We start from the raw sequence: 19713 nt of genomic DNA on the forward strand, positions 1-19713 counted from the left end.
TACGTTTTTATAATAACAATAGACTATCTGAATACAATAACAACATTGAAAAACACATTTGCAGAATCTAAGAACTAGTTGCAATATTAACATAATTGCAAGTAAACCTTTGTAAGTACTGTGTTCGACAGATCAAGCTAAACTAAGTTATTGTCCCATAACACTACTGTATTTATCTGACTTTGCGGATGCTTGCTGACTTAGCACCATTCTAGTGATACACTGTATGTTAATACACATTTTACACAGTAATATACCAAATTATTTTCTTTATTTAGGTACGAAGTTCACTTGTACTAGTAAAACATAAGGTATTCGAAGAACTTTTGATCAGAATCATATTATCACTAGTGAAAAATATTATGTACAGAAAAAGCGTGTCGAGCTATATTCTTAGACGTAACTCAATCCTTCGGCAAGATTTATAATAACGGACTCATCCACCAGTTTCAGAAAAGGTTATCGTAGCAATACACTGAACTATATTAAATTTTTATGTTACAGTCAACATATTTGGAGTTAACTTAATAACAATAAAGGAAACAAGGAGCAGGTTCCACAATATACTGTATTCGGTCCAATTATTATTTACGTACTTTACACATATAACTATCCCCAAGGTTTTCAGGTTCCAACTCCTTTTATTTTGTGTCAATATGTTTTTATCGCTATGATGCACTGTTTTGCGACTTTTTCATTAAAACTCAAATTAAAGACTCCACAACCCCCTTATTGACCTGATTTAGCTCTCTCTGACCTTTAATTATTTCTGAAACTCAATAAAACAATTTTTGAGAATATTGATTTAAGTCGTTTAAAGAGATTAAAAATGAATCGGGAACATTTTTAAAACAATTACAGAAGTCGAATACATCATCATATTATCATAACTATGCCTTAGCATAACGAATCCTTTGAATGAGACAAAATTAAAATGAAACACATAAATTATATTTCAAACGTATTGTGAATAAATTATTTTGTTTATAATGCGAAATTTTTTCATTTGTCAATCATTTTCCTTTTATTTTGTCTACTGTAAATATATAAGCCCTTTGCATATATATAGCATATATATAGCATTGCTTTTTATAAGAAATAGCTACACATTCATAAAAACTGTTGCTTATTTTAAAATAATGGTTTTGAAATATTTGACAAAGGTTTTTCACATAATGAAGAAGATTCCACTCTTTAAAGAATAGTCCATTGTTTATGGTATTTTGAAGTGTAATATGGGAACTATTTCTATAGTGGTTATTTATGGTCTATTGTTGGGTGTGAAACAGAGTTCGTCGAATACTATCACCGGAAATATACAGGTAAATATTTTAATAAGGGCATTATAAGGCCTGTAAAACAGTACAGTACTAACAGTGTATGTATAGTTAGAATTATCAGTTTTTTTTAACATTTCAACATTATTGAGTAATTATTCACCTAACTTTAAGTTTAATTTTAATTTTAAATTTCAAATTTTCAAAAATAAATTTTATTTAAAATTATTATTGATGCACTAAACCCTACATATTTCATTTGATGAATTCTCTATTAATCTCATCCACTAAATAAAGCGGAAAGTATTGTTGAAAGAAGTTTAAATTTATATATTTAAAAATCAGATCCTTTTATATAAAGTTAATGTTTCTGCCTGTAACGACACATCTAGTTACGTAAGTTTTGGATCTTTGCCACTGTATGTAACTATCTGGAAACAGTTTCTGTTTAACTGCTAGTCTGTCTGAAAATATGAATTGCTATGAAAGAACATAATCAGTTTCTAAAAGTATTTGATGGACTTTATCAGCAGGTGTGTCCAAAATGCAATTTTAAATATGTCTTGATTAGCATCTGTATATACCGAAGCTCCATAATACTAAATGAAGAACTGTTGTATCATCTAGAGAAATTGAGGGAATATTAAGACGCTAAATATTTGATGGCATTGATGATTCACATTTTGTATATAAGATATCTACGTGATCAAAATGCATTCAAATAATAAAGTGTAATTCCAAACAATAATTAGAACAAAAATTGTGAATAAACTCGAACGATTCCAAATACATTCAAACTAACGTCAGAAATAAAAGTGATTACATTATTTACTAATATTATAAACACTATATTAGAAGATATTACAGGCTATACTAACTGGCATATACAGGTAATATTGGTTAATTACATTTCTAATATTCTATTAAATGTGAAATAAGCCTAAGCTCACTGTATGTTACATAAATCGTCGTATAGTACTCGTAATAATTTAATGATACCAGAAGAAAATACTAACTACGTTCTGAATGAACTTAAAAACTAAGCTTTATTGAAATTTTTAATTAAAGTTAGAAAAAAAAAATGAGCCTTATTAGTATCAGTAAATATTCAAGCAATGAATCTGCTTAAAAAATCCATATCATCAAATAATCTACACTTACTCAAGTGATCTTCTACATGTCAGGATGGTTATATTATATAACTGAAATCATGTAATAATACTTATTGCAAATGCGCAAATGTGCAGTTTTTTTAATTTACAACCAATGTTACTACCAAAGCCAGTATAATCTTATTATCATTTTTTTAAATTTGGTAAGATTAGGATTGACCTTGTATTAATATATCACATTATTATTATATTAATATTATATTATGAATTCATATAATTTTAAGATATTTCTATACTTAAAAACGAACAAACCTGTTAGATTTATTAATACCGTAGTAGATCTTAGTGCATATGTTTTTATTCATTAAATGGTCTTGTAAGAGTAGACTTTGCTAAATATCTCGACTACTCATCAAGGCTGCAGTTAAAACAAATAAATTTGATTTCTTTATTAAATTCTTGTTATAGAGCGGTGTATAAGTAAACGTTAGCTAACAATTATAAACTACAACTGTTACTACATTCAAGAGACCTACTGATTTTTGTCAAATACTTTAATTACAATGCAGTACCGGTTTGGTATCTTACGCAAAACAGCTGCCTTCCTCCCCATGTTAGTAATCAGTGGTTTTGTCATCCGGATTTTCTATGGCATTACTCAAATTATCATCCTACAAGTTTCTCTTGTATAATTGGCTTATTCCTCTTTAGCAAACATTGTTCTATTATTTCAAATACACAATTGTATTTTTAAAATGAACTTAATTGGATGTATAACTGATAGGTATACTGTTAACATTGTTTAAAATAATTGAACAAGATGGTAAAACCTAATTTCTCATATTTTATATTAATTTGGACATAAATGCAGATGCTGATATACATTAATATGTCAACAGTACTAGGGAGTTGAAATCATAGGAGATTAATATAAATAATTATAAATAATTTTATTTAGAAAGTTAATGAGGGTGCCAGCAGCAGTTCTTGGATTCTAATGTATAATTTCTAATGTATTTCTTAAATATCATATTTAATACATTAAAAATAATAAATTAATAAAAAAAAACTGATCTTTTTAATTTTCTTTACGGACTTTTAGACAAAAGCGTACGACAACTATAAAAACTTGATAGCTAATATCAAAGGTAAGAAAGACCTTGATATTTCACATAAGGTAACTGCAATTTTGAACAAGTTTCTTCATGCAGCTTTATGTACATTAATTATTAAAATCAATGGGCTAAATAATCGCTTAATATAAGACATGATGTTATTCTAAAATATACTTATTATATATGTGCTTGATTAATGTAATTGTAACGATGACCTAATGTAAAATCTGTAGACGTCTGTTTGACGAAATTCAACCGTATGTACATAGTAGTACATATATTCATAGCAAACATTTTCAATTATTTTAATTAAGTTAGATTCAACAGCTGTAAATCTATTCTGCATATAAATTCTTATGCAATCATGTATATTAGCAGTAATTCCTCGCCTAATTTTCAACATCTGTCACAAAAATATAACAGAAAAATAATTTTGATAATTTGTTAGTCATTGTCGCGTCTAAAAGATACAAGTTTTCAAAGAGGTTGTGAATTATCAATTTTTCAACCAAAAACATCAGATTACGTCTGGCAATACTTGTTAAGACTCAACATATAAATAATAAGTTGTTACCTTTTGTACAAAAGTTGGTTAAAAGTCTCAGCGCAATAATTAAATATTGTGAGGTTTAATAATTTAATGCCGGCTTGGTTGGCGCATTGGTAAAGACGACAGGATGATCCACCTACTGTTGCAATAGTCGCGGGTTTAAATCCTGCTGCGGCATGGCTGTTTAATACTTGTGATTCTTCTAGGTAAGTGTGCAAAATCCGACAAAGAAGATGATCCCAGTCATGCCAGTAACCAGACTGGGTAAAACATAAAACACTTCAGATTGATTTGTAAACTTTTTTTAAATAACAATAAATGATTTTCATTCGAAATTCAAAAAATGATTATTTTTTATATACATTTTTGAATTTAAAATCTGAGGATATTTCAACCTGCTCATTATATCAAATCGGGATTTCATAAGAGATTAACAAGGTGAGTTTTGAATAAGTAAGCCAGAGAGATGTGTTAAATTAGTAAATGCAGTAACAATGTTTTATGGGAAATTGTAATGAAAAAATCAACATAATAGAAATTGCGGTAATGTGGCGCAAAAGCTTCAATTAGTAGTTTATTTAAGTTAATTATTGAATCCGATTTGAAAATAGGAAACAAACATTTCTGTAATCCTGCATGAATGATGTGGATATTAGATGATTAATTCTCTATTCAATACCGTCTCAGATATTTTAATCTATTGCTCCTCTTTTTCATAGTTACTAGTTAATTTTCTTAAATTAGAGATCTTTTATATCTCCGAACAACGGTCCTCAGCATTAAACCTACCGACTGGCGAGTGACCAACCTTAGAAATCATCCCAGAGGACATCCGGTCTTACCCAGCCTGGTTACTGGCGTGACTGGGATCATTTTCCTTGTCGTATTTTACCCTCTTTCCTAGAACATTCACAAGTTTTAAACAATCACAAACATAAATTTACGACCATGCCTCAGCAGGATTCGAATCCGCGGCTGTCGCAACAGTAGGAGGACCGTCCCATCGCCTTTACCACTGCGCCACCAAGCCGCCAAATTAGAGATCTTGTTTTGGCTATTATGAATTTGGTTATTTCTGTGGCTAGCTTAAACTAAAAAAACGTAGAAACGTTTTGATCCTATTACCTAAATATCATAAGTCACATCAGTCTTCATTGAAACGTATTACATGCGTTTGATTTGTGGAGTCAGTTTTACCTTATATATCAATTCCTAATTTTTTATATGTTGGAAACTGAGAATTACTTGATAAAATAAAATACGGAAAAAAATATAATTACCTAAAAATAGTTAAATAATATTTAATACTTTTATGTCGAATGTGCAACCGTATAAACCAAATTTCAACAATGTTTCAGCTTTACCGATATAATGTACAAATTGGTGCTTTCTCCTCATATATATCATGTTTAAAGTAAAACAGCAGTAAATAAAGGTTAGGCATGTCCACTGCCTTCACCAGTAGTTATCAATGACGGTTGTTTTTACCGTTAAAAGAAAAATGTCGTAGCGGTAGAACGGTTTGTATGTCAATTGACGTTGTCGATATCGCACCGCACACTTCATCTTTATTTAGATTATTGTAAATGTATAGCCGTTTTAGTTTAATGCATTCAGTTTATTTAAATGGTTTATTTTAGATAACTGTGCAATTTTAGGTTTTAACTGAAATTTAGTTCCTATGTTTCATTATTTTATTAATATAATTATATACTAAGAAGTAAAATTAAGTAAAATTTATATTTGAAATAAAATAACTTGTATATCGTCTGAAAAGCTCCAGTTCTAGCATTTTATTCTCACGCTATTGTTGTCTTTTTGATTTGAATGAAATATTTCAGTTTTTTTTTTGATTTTTTGTATACACATTTATTTTGATTGTGATATGTAACAAATCAATATTTCGCCCAGTTGACGATCAACGGGTTCAAATTCTGCTGATGCATGGCATGTATGTTTATGATTGTAATTGTAACTTTTATTATAGGCAACATTGGAAAATTCGACAAGGAATTACCTTCCCAGTCGGGTTAGTAACCACCAGGTGTCTTCTGGGATGGTTTGTAAATTGGTTAGTGGCCAATCGGTAGGCTTAATGCCGAGGATAGCAGTTCGGAGCCTACGTTGAACAGTAGGTCCAGTCCTGTCTGTAACCCCTCGTTGGTAAAAATTAAAAAAAATATTTAAGTTTAATTAAGTTTAACAATGTATTTTTATTTTCTTCTTTTCTTTTTTATTTCTAGTAAGACGCACCTAAAATCTTTAATCGGTATGAATAAGCAATAATAGTTGTGGCTATGAGTGTCCTTGACTAAAGTTATCTAAGCAAATTACATTTAAACTTGCTCAAAAGTGGGCTTTAATAGCATTTCACCCCTAAAATTGAATTAGTATTATTAGACTACTCTATAAAAAAGAAAATATTTTATTGGTTCAATTATATTTACAGTGCAAGTTATTAGAAAAGGTACAAATATAGTTGCTCGAGTGGAAGAGCCAATACACGACATAGATGATGTCGAATATATTACCAATTTTAGTTTGAAATTATAAAATTCGTTTAGAACCCGGAACTCGTTTAGAATCAATATATGAAATTCTTCAAAACATTAGTGATAATAACTAGAAGTTATAAATCAGCAAACACCGTCAACCAAAACTCAGATTTGATGCGGTTAGTGCTGACGTCATAAATGTTGATCACGTGCATTAACTGTTTTATCGGACTGGCTATATATATAGAAATACCATCATAGATGTTATTAATATGATACAAGCTGATACTGCTATTTTGATCACACACTTAAACTACCTAAAATAATGAATATAAAAGCACTCCATAGTTCCTTCATTTATACAGCCTTGACTCTAAAATTACCAATAAAAATGTATATTTCAGTTATATTTCAAGAAATTATTTCTAATGTGGTTTATTTCAAGCTACCTATAATTTCCTAGAATAGTTATTAAAATCATCGCCTATGCTAATTAAACGTTTCCATTCAAGGAAGTAAAAGTATGAGAATTTCGTGGAAATACGTCATATTATTATGACCAATTGTTTATAAACTTATGTGATATAAATAGACATTTACTGCACTATAACACAATAATTTTCTGATGCAGACGTCTGTTTTCTCATGATTAATATGAAAGAAATATTATACCTACACAGGTTTTAATTAAAAAATGATAATTATACGGACAATTTGTGTAAATTTGAAATAAGCAGGTGCAATATTAATTAACCAGTCTCTTATTAACAAGCTAATGTTTTAAAAATCGATCTACTATGGCACCTTGAGATTAATTAACAGCTTAGCGTATTCATATAAAAATTAGAGACCTTAAAATTGTTTAATGAAAGTTGGTAAAGAAAACTGGAAAAGCTGTAATGAACTATTACCTTATTCATTTTATTTAATGATATGTAATGAGATGTATGAGATGTCCAGGAACATTGCATTGGATTAATAGATGTTAACAGCAGTTTCTCAAATAATTTCGGTATCGCAGCGAAATAGACTTGTAAGATACCAACTTTTTCTGCCGGTTAGCTAGTTTCTTTAAGCATAATTATTCAAGCAACATTAAGACATTCCAGAAAACTAAATGCATAAAAATATTTTTAGTTGTATTATAAATAATATAACATTAAATTAGCTATTCACAAAACTTAAAATCTCTTTCTTCGGTTTTCAGTATAAAATATGTAATTAAAATATCTAGTTTAACCTTTAGGTTATATAATACAAAATTTATATTGTACTCGTGGAAAGTAATTACGAATACTGAGTTTATTTAAAATGGAAAACACATTCATAAAATTTCCGTTATTTCCAAAAAAATAAAATTGTTATAGGTTAAATTTAAATATATATATATAAAGAAGAAATAAAAACAATACTAACCTAAGTAATTAAGATTAAAATTAATTAAAATCCTGCTCAGACAAATGATCGCATCTAAACCTGTCAAAATCACAATTTTCAGTCTATCCGAAATATATGCTTTGTTTATCTTAGTAACCAAACACTATACTACAAGAGTGGATTCAGATAAAATACCGACTGAGTAGAGGACGTCTAGAAGAATCTACTTAGCAGATTTTGTAAATACTGCTCAATAAAAAAATTAACTATAATGATCATTAAATAAGATTATAGCTCAATTAAAATAGCAAAAAATTATTTGTATAAATTTAGGCGTAAAACAATATTTTGGTAGCATACTGTAAATGACTCATGATTTGGAATAATATTTGTAAACATTCTTATACTTTTCTTGACATTCTAGTTATTCATGGAGTGAATGTATATAACCAATAATAATTAAAATCTTTATTAATTATAGTTTTTGTGAATAGCTTTACAGCGATTCATACACCATGACCTTAATTGCAATTTACTAAACGTTAATTAAACAAATTCAAAAAAGAGCTGTAAATGTTCATTTTTAACAGCATTTTTCATCGTTCACCAATCAAAATAACTATAGGATGATTAATTTTACCCAAATATGATGATATAAAAACTTTCTAAATATGGCATAAAAAATTATTGTCGGCTTATTCTCATTCTTCAAGTGGTTATTTTAAAATTGTACAAACATATTTTCTGCATTCTCTTCTAATATTGTGTTATCAGGTTTACATACATTATCTTGTAAATCAATGCAAGTATATAGAATTATTACAAGATAAATAATTATTTTCTAAAAATAGCATTTATTGTGACCAAGAACTATTTATATTTTTTTACGTGAGTTTATAAAAGGGGGAACTTTCAAAAGAAACAAATCAAAAATAACTTAATAACCAAATATATGGTTTCGTAACTTATATTTTTTTGTAGTTAGCCTACATGTTCCAAGCGTTCTTCCTATTAATTTTCTTATTAAAAATTTCGTAGCCATGTTTATACTACTGCTGTACCATACTAGAAGTTATTCTTTCTATTATGGTTTTTGTTAGTCAAAGCCTCTCATCTAACCTATTCTATTTGTTTCATATAATTTTAACTTACTTGTTGGTTCAATCACACTTATACTTAATGGTCAAATTTATTGTTTAAATGTTCAGTTACTAATTTCAATCGAGCTTGTCAGAGGTGGATTGACAAATAGAACTTGATGATTTTTCTTTGTTTTAATTCAAGGGTTTGTTGCCGTAACTACATATTTTCAGTCTTGAAGCAACTGTAACAATGTTTGCAAATGTCTGCAAACAATGCCTTTATTTAATTGAGTTACTTTGCAATGTCATTTTTAGTCAACAACTTAATGTATGCGTGTGGATTTTAGTTATGACAGCGTCATCGATATTTCGTATATGGAGCTAATGTGGGCTATTAGTTATGATCTTGGGCACCAGGCGGGCCTACCATCTGAGCCATCCCGGAGAAGGCATCTGATCTTATCCAACCTGGTTATTGGCGTGACTGATATCACAAGCATTTTCCCATGGGGGATTCGAACCCACGACCAATGCAGCAATAGGAGAACCATCTGGCCTTGAAAACTGTGACTATCGACCGTCTCAATTAAAAAAGAATAGTGATTGATGTTGAGAATAGGGTTCAGAAATTTAATCCAATTAAAACGTTTGGCCGTATTGACTAACGTCAAGAGGCTATCATTGCACCAGAACGTAGCATCTCCAACAGTCGAGAAAAGGAGATGAATTTGAAAAGCCATAAAAATAAAGTTCAAGTTCTTTATCTCATCCACCTTGTGATGTACAATAGTGCTGTTAAATACATTTATTTCTGTTATAAATGTATTCACTATTAATTTTTATTGGCTTATATATTTCTTCAAACATAATCATTTAACTAATTAAAAAACACTAATTATTAACAAAATACTTATAATATCGACTGGTTTTTAATGAGATACGAAAAATTTGAATTCTAAAAATTTCCACATCATTAAATCCAACTGAAAATTTTATTTAATGAACGGAACCTTCGAACCATTTCAAAATATCGTCGAGCGGCGAAATTAATTTTCGTTGACCTTGAAGAACCAACAAAAAAATTACGTCTGAATGTAATCGCGCTTGGACTGGTATTCAATGCACGAAGAATGTATGCAATAAATGGTTACTTGAAATCATAATACGTAAAAATGTGTGGAGATTGTGACACCTGCTATTATCATGGAACATCGTTATCGGACGTTAAATTTACTCTGGTGAATGTTGTTAAAAACAACACGCACGACACTTGTTTTTAAAAGGTTATATTTAGAATAATTTACCATTGGAATGTTTTAAGCGTCTTGTTTATCATAAACGGATCGAAGCGAATAGGTAAATATTTCGAATGAAAAACAATGGTTTAAATGGTATATATGGATTTCAGTGTTTGTGATAATAAATATGTTATAAATTAATAAAAAATTCAAAAAACATTCCTTCAGTGTAGGAAACTTATACGTTATAAATATAATTTAACCCTTTTTATTTAATAACATTACATAGGTAGTTAAGTTTTAGATATAGACTTTTTATTAGGATATTCAATAAGTTCGCAGAAATAAAATTTATATATACAAAACTGTAATTTTTTGCAGCATAATTTCACCTAACGATAAACCATTCACTTATTTGAACTATTTTCCAAGTTATAAACCACATCATTATAATGGCTTTTTGCTTTGGGGTGTTTTCATGTAAAAATCCTTAACTGTTTCACAAGTTTTTTTCTGGTAAAAGACAAAAAAAATTAAACAATTGCTTATAAAGTCATTGCATTTGTTAATTACTTATTATGTGTTTTAGCGTGATATAACTTTTAATTACTCAAAGTAACTGGAATAAAGATGAATCTAACCACTTTGAAGTTTTACATGGTTCATGGTGGCAAAAAGGGATACAAAATAGGCCCGAAAAACATTTACCTATTTGTATTTCATCGGTATTTAGCAAATACAGTAACCATCATGGGCAGAGGCTTCGCATTCCTAATTCTTTTTGCAAAGTGTTTTATACCCTTTCTTCCGGTATAAGGCACCTTTTCGACGGTTTTCGATATAGTTGAGGTTTTAGAAAATAAGAATATCTCTTTCCGTATGGTAGAAATTTAACTGGAGGAACTGGTCTTATTTTTTTGTCAACTTAGGATAATTTTCTTTATTTCTTTTTATTTTATTTAAAATATAGTTTCAAAAGGATAAGATATTGGAAGCTTAAGACAAAAGATCCCACTGCAGAAAATAGGTATCTAGATTGTTATATAAAAGGAACATTTCTAAATAGGGTGCAATGTTAATTAACAATAGACGCGAATAGGCTTCTAATATTGCTAAACTTGAAAAGTCTAATTAGTAATTTTTCCAATAACACTCCCGTAACCGAAACCAGGGATATTTCTTTATATTTAACACATGTTAAAACCGACCTTGAAAAGTCCTAGAGGCATAGGATCATTAAGTAAGAAAATTAAATAAACAATAAGAATATATTATATATTTTTGTATAATGAATGTATAATGCCTTAATTGATTAATTAATTAAAAAGTGTAATATATTTAGGACTATAAATCTATCAAGAAGTCCGCAGATACAAATATTATATATTATTTATGAGATATTACTGCGGAGGAACTTCGCACAAGATGGGTGCGTTTACCGGCAGTAAATTAAAACATGTTTCTTTATACTTGTACGCACCTCAAATTTTTTCTGTCATTGTTTAACAGTGCAGTTATATTGTGAATACTCATAAAAAAATTTAAGTAAATATCAATGTACATAATACTTATATTTATTCAGTTTAAATCTAAATTAAAAAATATTAATAAATACATAATTATATCACTACATAGTATAAAACAAAGTCGCCTTTTCTGTCCCTATATTCCTATGTGCGCTTAAATCTTTAAAACTACGCAACGGATTTTGATGCGGTTTTTTTCAATAGATAGAGTGATTCAAGAGGAAGGTTTATATGTATAATACATGCATAATATACTAAGGCAACATTGCTAATTTTAGAGGTTTCTAACGTGATGTCGTAAATTAACTTATTTTTTTAGGCTTATTTAGCAATTAGCAAAAACGCTGCCTAACCCTACGAGTTAGATCAAATTAATGTACTACAGTATTGTACACCATAAAAAGGTCTACAACAAAGTCCGCGATGGTATATGTTTATCTTTTAGGGATAACCCACATTAACCATTTTTATTGTTTATTTTTTACGTGAGAAAATGGCTTATTTACGAAGCTATTTTAAGCAATACGGCATTAATCCTTATCGAATTAAGTACCTTAAATACAGTGTGCAATTAATATAGATCAATATGGTTCCTTACAGCATGTAAATTAAACAAATATTTTCGGAGATATTACAAATTTAAAATTTGCGTTTAAAAATGTGTAATGTAATAAAAATTGTATGAATTTAGATATTCCAAAGATAGCAGGAAATCTTCATAGTAAGTATAGGGGAAGAGGAATTGTTTTACTACAAATTTAATGCGTGCAGGCCAAGGGCAGTAATGAATGAACCAAAAATACTGGATCGATTTTAATCATGTTTTCATTGAGTGACATAGGCATATATATTTTATGCCCGTGCAAAGTCGGAGCGGGCCACTATGTTTTTATATACAACGTTCATATTTTTTCTGTAGTGTATTTAATTTAGTATCAGCATTGCACCCGTGCGAAGCCGGGGCGGGTCGCTAGTAATAAATAAATAATGAATTTATGAGTCGGTTATGCGTTTTTTAAAAAACTTCCCTAGTGCTTAACAAACATCCAACTAAAATTGTTTTATGTAATCAAATGAGGCGTATTTATATTGTATACTGTAACTATATTGTCTACTACATGTCACTATAGTGCCTATGTATCGTATTATTTAGGTAATGGTTAGTGATGGTACTATCGACTGTTTAGTAATTGACTATTTTTATGCTTACATAGTTTTGTATGTAATATATATAGTTTTGTTATTTTTTTTGTAGTTTGCTTGTAAATAACATATATTGTATATTAATATAGCAGCATTTTGGAACAACATTTATTAAGATTGTTAATGTAACAGGGTAAAAAGTTTAAAATTGTAAATAATAAATAGTAAACTATTTTTGACTGTTTTTAAGGCAATGATAGGTAATATTTCGGTTATTCTCTCGATTTTTGTTAAAACATATTTCCGTTCAATAATAAAATGCATTTACTTTATTTAAAAGAGTTCTAGTAGTTATTGTGCGATCACTTTTAATTATGTCATAGATTAGTTTTTTTTCTATAATTAATTATATTTTTATTATTAAATTTTATTTATTATATATTATTATCATATTTTTATATATTAATTTTTATTTAGTATTTATGTTTATTGTACATATTTGGTTTTTAGATTTTATTTAAGTTCTGTTGTATTGTATTCTTATTATAATATAGAATTTAAAAATAGCAATTAACACATCAAAATATGATAAAACATTGGTGGGGAATTATTCCACTCCATACAAAAATTCCATTCCTTTTTAGAAATCCACAGAACATTCAAATATAAAAGTAATTCTACTTCATTTAAAATGAAATTATAAATTGCATGTTTATAGTATTCGATAATTATTTTTATCCATTTCTTTTTTTTTCAGATATTACCTGAAGGAATATGTACATCTCCGTCTCGCTTATGGTACCTTTGAAAATATAAGCACATATAAAATTAACTTACATCTTCGTCTGGCATCACGAATTGACGGCCCGCGCATTTGGATGAAAAGTTTTCAAAGAAGTCGGTAGTTTTTTGACTACCGACTGTTTCGACTGTTTTCAGTCGATAGTTCCTAACGCTAGTAATGGTGCTTTACCGTGACATCGGTTTTTTGGAATTGTTCATAATAACAGATAAACAGTTCGGCAAAATCGTGACTTGATATAGCAACACAAACAAATGTAATTTTGAGGTCTCACAGTAAGAATTTAGTTCACGTATAACTCTGCGTAAACTATCAAGGCCACGTTTTGGACACTGAAGGAAGTTGTTTACTAAACATAGTGTGTACAGTAGGCAAGCTTAAATTTCAATATTATAGATCTAAGAAAATCATTAATCTTAGATCTATTTAGTTTGGTTTTGTTCCGCTGGATACACATAAATAACTTAAATAAAGATGGGTTATTTCCCTTGCATAAACTAGTCTACGTTGCCCAAGAAAAACTTGCTATTTTTTTTGCTTTCTAACCTAATTGAAACAGTAGCTACAGGTCTCAACTTTAGTTCATTGTATTGACAACCCATTAACGGAAACCCAACACCCACGGAATATTTTTATCCACAAATTCTGCAAATTAGGATATTAGGAGCATTGCTTAATCGAAATATTAAGCATATTAAGCTTACACAAGACCGCAGATGTCTATAATGTAAAATTATACTCAAAATAGAATATTCTAAATCCTTCTTGTCGTAGAAATATAATTTTCTGAATGTATCAAGGTATATAATCGAAAACAGTAGAAAATTATTTAATGTTGAAATTAATATGAGAAGATAATAAATATTTTTTCAATCCCCATCTCAAATTAAACGATAGAAAACTTTTATGAAACAAAATCATCTTTGTGTTTCCAATGTTGTATATTTGATCTTTTCGATAGCTCTCGTTGATAAACTGTATAAAATTATTACTTCTATAAATATCGAAAAACAACATTTAACACTAACAAAATATACCACAATTAGTTAGAATTAAATAATTAGTATAATAAAGATGATATTAAACACAGAAACGGTGATTGCAGTTACTCCAAGTAACTGAACGTGAAAAACTATTGCCAAAGCAATCACTATGAAATTTATGACGAAGATTGTGGTTAACAATAGATTGAGAACTTCAGATTCCAAAAAAATATAAATTTTTATTAAATAGCAAAATTCATTCTGTACATTCATATTCAATATATATTCCGTTGGTACCCAAAGAAGATATACCCCACAAAATAGTTGTCTTAGAACAGCATTTACAGTACAAGAGCACATTTCAGAGAAAAGAACTTGAATATAAATATACAGGAATATATTAGTGAACTGGAAAAAAATCTTAATTATCTGGTGTTGCTATTAGCTGTTGTAGACATAAGTTCTAAAACCTATAGGAACCTACGGAATGAAGTTATGGGGATATTCCACAAAAAGTAATAACAATAAGTTATATATATATAAATTTTGACTGTTACTCACGAAACCAAGAGAAACGCCAAGAAACATGAGCAGATAAGTTAACAAGAGTAGAGAATAAGTTACAGACTCAGAGAAGCTAATTAGGTGACCTTGTGTGGGTCAATGAAGTTCATTTAACAGGAAAGAACAGTAGTGCTATTTGATACATTACTGTTGTAGAAACTAAGGGAAGACCTATGTGCTTTTCGAGATATATACCTAGTCGTCAATAACTTGTAAAACCAAATTATAGGTTATCTGTCAATGACTTGTAACAATGCACTATTAAAAAAAACTGTACACTTTAGCTATAGAATATTTGATGACTTGGTTATAGAAAAATAAACAATAATTTATACTTCACCAAATATATGGGAGTTTGGTTCTTATAAAATATTTTTTCGGGATAGTTTAGATCGTAAAGTCATGGAGAATTCTGGAGGGAAACTGCTCGATGAAGGCTCTTATATTCTAAAAATTATCTAAATCAATGGGAGTTATAGTTGGAATTGGGATAAGATAATTGGCTCTCCTCTATGAATTAAAAACCAACCAGGAACACTGACAGGCATATTTTAATTAGACCTGCTTATTACACGATAACAGGAAGGAGTTATTATATTGAATTGTTATTGAAAATATATATCTACTAAAGTCGTCGAGCTGAGCCCGCCATATGTTTAATGATATTATAAATTATAAAATATATAAACTAGTATAGTTCACCAAAAAAAAAACAAAATAGAACACCGAAATTATAAATGTGTAAACCGTTTTCGGAATTAAAAACGGCCGGAATACTACCAAAAATACCACAAAGTCCTTTTTCAGCACGAGAATGCACGCCTGTACAATCCTTGTATTCAAATGGAATGCCCTACCTCACCTGCAGTATTCTTCAGATCTTGCTTCTCTGACTACTACTTTTGTCGATCAATAGCACATAAATTTCAGCAGGAGTTAAATCAGTCAAAACTCATACTATATAAATACTTAATATATTCAAGTTTAATAACTTTAAAAATCAGTTTTAAGTCAAATGGTTATTATCTTTATGTTTTTTAGTCTATAACACTAATTATAAACAATGAGCAGCTCTAATAAGAAAATTATAAATACCTATATGGAAATTAATAATAATTATAACATTAAAGTATTCTACACCAAAATATGTCTCAATAATATAATTAATGCAATTTACATTTTGTACTGAATTAAACATGTTCTTGTATTAAGTTCAATTATTTCCTGATCGACTTTCTTTATGCAACGCTGCTCAGAGATAGATTTGCGAAAAGAAAGTGATATGAAACTGGTGAATATGCGTTTATTGCTTATATAAGGATTGTGTAAGGTCTTGCCATTAGTGGAATGTTCATTGGTCTTTTTTAAATAGGTTTACGCTACGCTTGGCTTACAAAATTCGAAACAAAATTATTATTGCAGTTCATATACAGTTTTTGTATTAATTGTTTTTTTTTAATATCGAATAAAGAACAATGATTCAATTTTGCCTTGGTAACAACCTTAAAGAAATGTAAGTGGTATACATTTGCGTAACTATCAATAATATGTCATTTAAATAAATGCTTTACAATAACTCTGTTATTTATTTCTATGATATATTGATAGTTATATTAAATTAAATTAAGTTTAATTTTGTTTGTTCTCTACATATTGTTCTATAACATTATTTGGTTTTAAAATTGACAAAGTTTGGGATATATATATATATATATATATATATATATATATATATATATATATATATATATATATATATATATACATTCATTACAATAAGATTAACTTGAGTACGTCTAACAACAAAAATAGTTCAAAATAGTAGAAATTATTTAAAGAAGCTAGATAAGAAATACAGGACGATGAACGTTTTGGTCATCCTTCAACATTTACCTATGATAATCATGTCAAGCAAATTAAGGATTTGTTACCCAAAAATCATCTATTATCTATTGACAAATGGAAAACTTGTTGATATTACTAACTTATTAATTAAGTCAATTCAATCCATTTTAAAAATAAACTGTTTTCTGGTCTGGTATCAAAAACATTTTTTTAAATTTTTAAAAAAGTTCTGTCGAGTTAATTCTTGTGAAATCATGATTTATAATTATCAAAGTTGCTTTGACATGAATGATGACTATGAATTCTTTCCACCGGTCTATCAACTATCAACAACAGATATTATTTGATCGTTATTCATTGTATGTTTGAAACCTTTTACATAAAGGGGTTGGAATTATTATTTCTTTCTAAAGTTATTTACTCTTCTTGTTATTTCGCACTGATATCTATTTACTAAACTTAAAAACCAAACATTAAATTCTACAGTTGTATAGAAGATCGGTAAAAATCTTAGATACGAACTTTACCAATCTATTCACACTTATAACTTAGTATTTGATCACAGTTGTTTTAAACACTAGTTTTTACATGAACTATTAAGAGATCAAACTGAAATATTAATATGTTTTGTGAATTCAGGAACCATTGGTATAGCTTTTTATCACACTGCTTTTTATACAATAACTAATAATAAAGTCTTTATTAAATTAAACTAACATTGTTGCAGAGAACTAATATTATGATAGCTTCATCTGGCCACAATTATTAATTGAATAATTCACACATTTGAAGTATGCATTCTCATTTTTGTAATTGTCATACTTTTATTTTTGTAACTATCAAGATCAAGATTTAACAAGGTCCGAAAGGTAATTTTTCAGTGTTTGTTAAAAAATGTGTCTTTTTCATTTTAACTGTACTTTTATATATATATATATATATATATATATATATATATATATATATATCTTCAAGCTAAAGAATGTATTACTTTCACTTATGTCTAATGAAATAAAAAAAGAAACGATGATGATGCGGAGCTTCTGACGTAACCCAGATCAGACACAAAGATGCAAATTTGAAAACAATGGCTTCGCAGAAGACGGAAACCGATTTATCTCGTGGCGATCTGGGCTGTTAAAAAGTAGATTTTTGTCGAAGTTTACGGACCATAGTACTTTCATTATTGGTTTGATTTATTAGACACATGTTGTAATTTGTTTGGTTTCGATATCCGATCATTTTTGTTTATATTAACAATTACACTTTTTCTCGATCGGCTTACATTTAGAAAGTCACCATTTCGCGTGACCCAGAAAAATACCAACCTCAAATGTTATTTTTGACTTTGACCTTGAGTTATCAGTTATATGATTGATATATCGTTTCTGTAGTTGAGTAACATATAGTCACAAAAAATTTTATCATATTTTTTACTCAATTTGTTTTTAGTTCTTATATTATTACTGGGGTCATATTATCTCCATAAATCTTAACATTTTATGTCTTCGTACAGTTAAGAGATGTAAAAGTAATTTTATCTCACCTTTATAAATCTAACATATTCCTCTCGGTAATTACAAATTCATCACCAGGTTCATCCAAACACACAGAAAAATCCGCGGTACCGCACTACAGTTACCTCGGCATTCCAGTTATAAAACACACCTTGAATTCTTTCGGAAAACCGCACTTTAACGAACTTAAATCTGGCGATTTCGGTGGACAGCGTTCTCGAGTCGAACCTCTGACAGCTCAAAGGCACACTGTCACGGGGTGATCGGTTATCTCGGAGCACAACAGTACGGGTGGAATTTTTTCAATTAACGGGTTCTTTAGTTGTTCTTAGGTCGCCACGAAAGCCGTCCTCAGTACGGACAGGTAACTGCTGTGGTCGATTGCGAACCGACTTGGAGAATGTGGCCGATGATGGTGGGGGGGGCAGTGATCGAGGCAGGTAGCGCTTGACGGAGACTTCGATGACGCGTCGAGAAGCCAACACCGCTAAGAAGACGGAAATGGCGATTCAACGCGAGTGGCAACAATGTAGATTTTATTGTGTATTAATATACTGTTGGTACTATTGGTATGATACTCGTATGTAAATGTCTATATACATATTTTTCAGATATTAGTTGGCTTTGTTTTTCGTTAGAAACTAGCCGATGTAACAAATATATCTGAAATGTTTTAATCAAACTTATAAAATTTAGAGTTTGAAGTATTCGTGAAAAATCTATGAATAATATTATAGCTTTAGACTTAAGGTTTTATGTTTCAATTAATATAGTCCAATACAACAGCCAATGCACGTCATCAAAATTTAAATTTTGGTTTATTTTTACTCTGATAAAATACTAATGCAAATAATATAATGACGGCTTGGTTGGTGCAGTCGTAAAGGCGAAAGGACGGCCCACCTATTGTCTCAATAGTCGCCGGTTCGAATCCTGCTGGGGCATGGTCGTAAATTTATGTTTATGTTACGTGAGTGCTTAATATTTGTAATTGTCCTAGGCAAGAGTGAAAAATCCGACAAGGAAGATGATCCCAGTCACGCCAGTAACCAGTTAAATCCTCGTTGGTAAAAAGGAGACTTTTTAC

At 29.2% G+C, this 19713-nt stretch overlaps 1 protein-coding gene across 4 annotated transcripts in view; it reads right to left on the reverse strand.

Moving 5' to 3' along the window:
* LOC143193577 (uncharacterized) overlaps positions 1-19030 on the reverse strand; it is a 98657-nt gene extending 79627 nt beyond the window's left edge. For all 4 annotated transcript variants that reach the window (XM_076399877.1, XM_076399876.1, XM_076399875.1 and 1 more), the window contains exon 1: positions 18656-19030. The gene's annotated coding sequence lies outside the window, so the exon portion shown is untranslated. The remainder of the gene's footprint in view (positions 1-18655) is intronic.
* Positions 19031-19713: the final 683 nt, after the last annotated feature.

Source organism: Rhynchophorus ferrugineus, unplaced genomic scaffold (assembly GCF_030347505.1).
Source record: "Rhynchophorus ferrugineus isolate W39M unplaced genomic scaffold, kcgeb_rfMv2 rfM3, whole genome shotgun sequence".
Lineage (NCBI taxonomy): Eukaryota > Metazoa > Arthropoda > Insecta > Coleoptera > Curculionidae > Rhynchophorus > Rhynchophorus ferrugineus.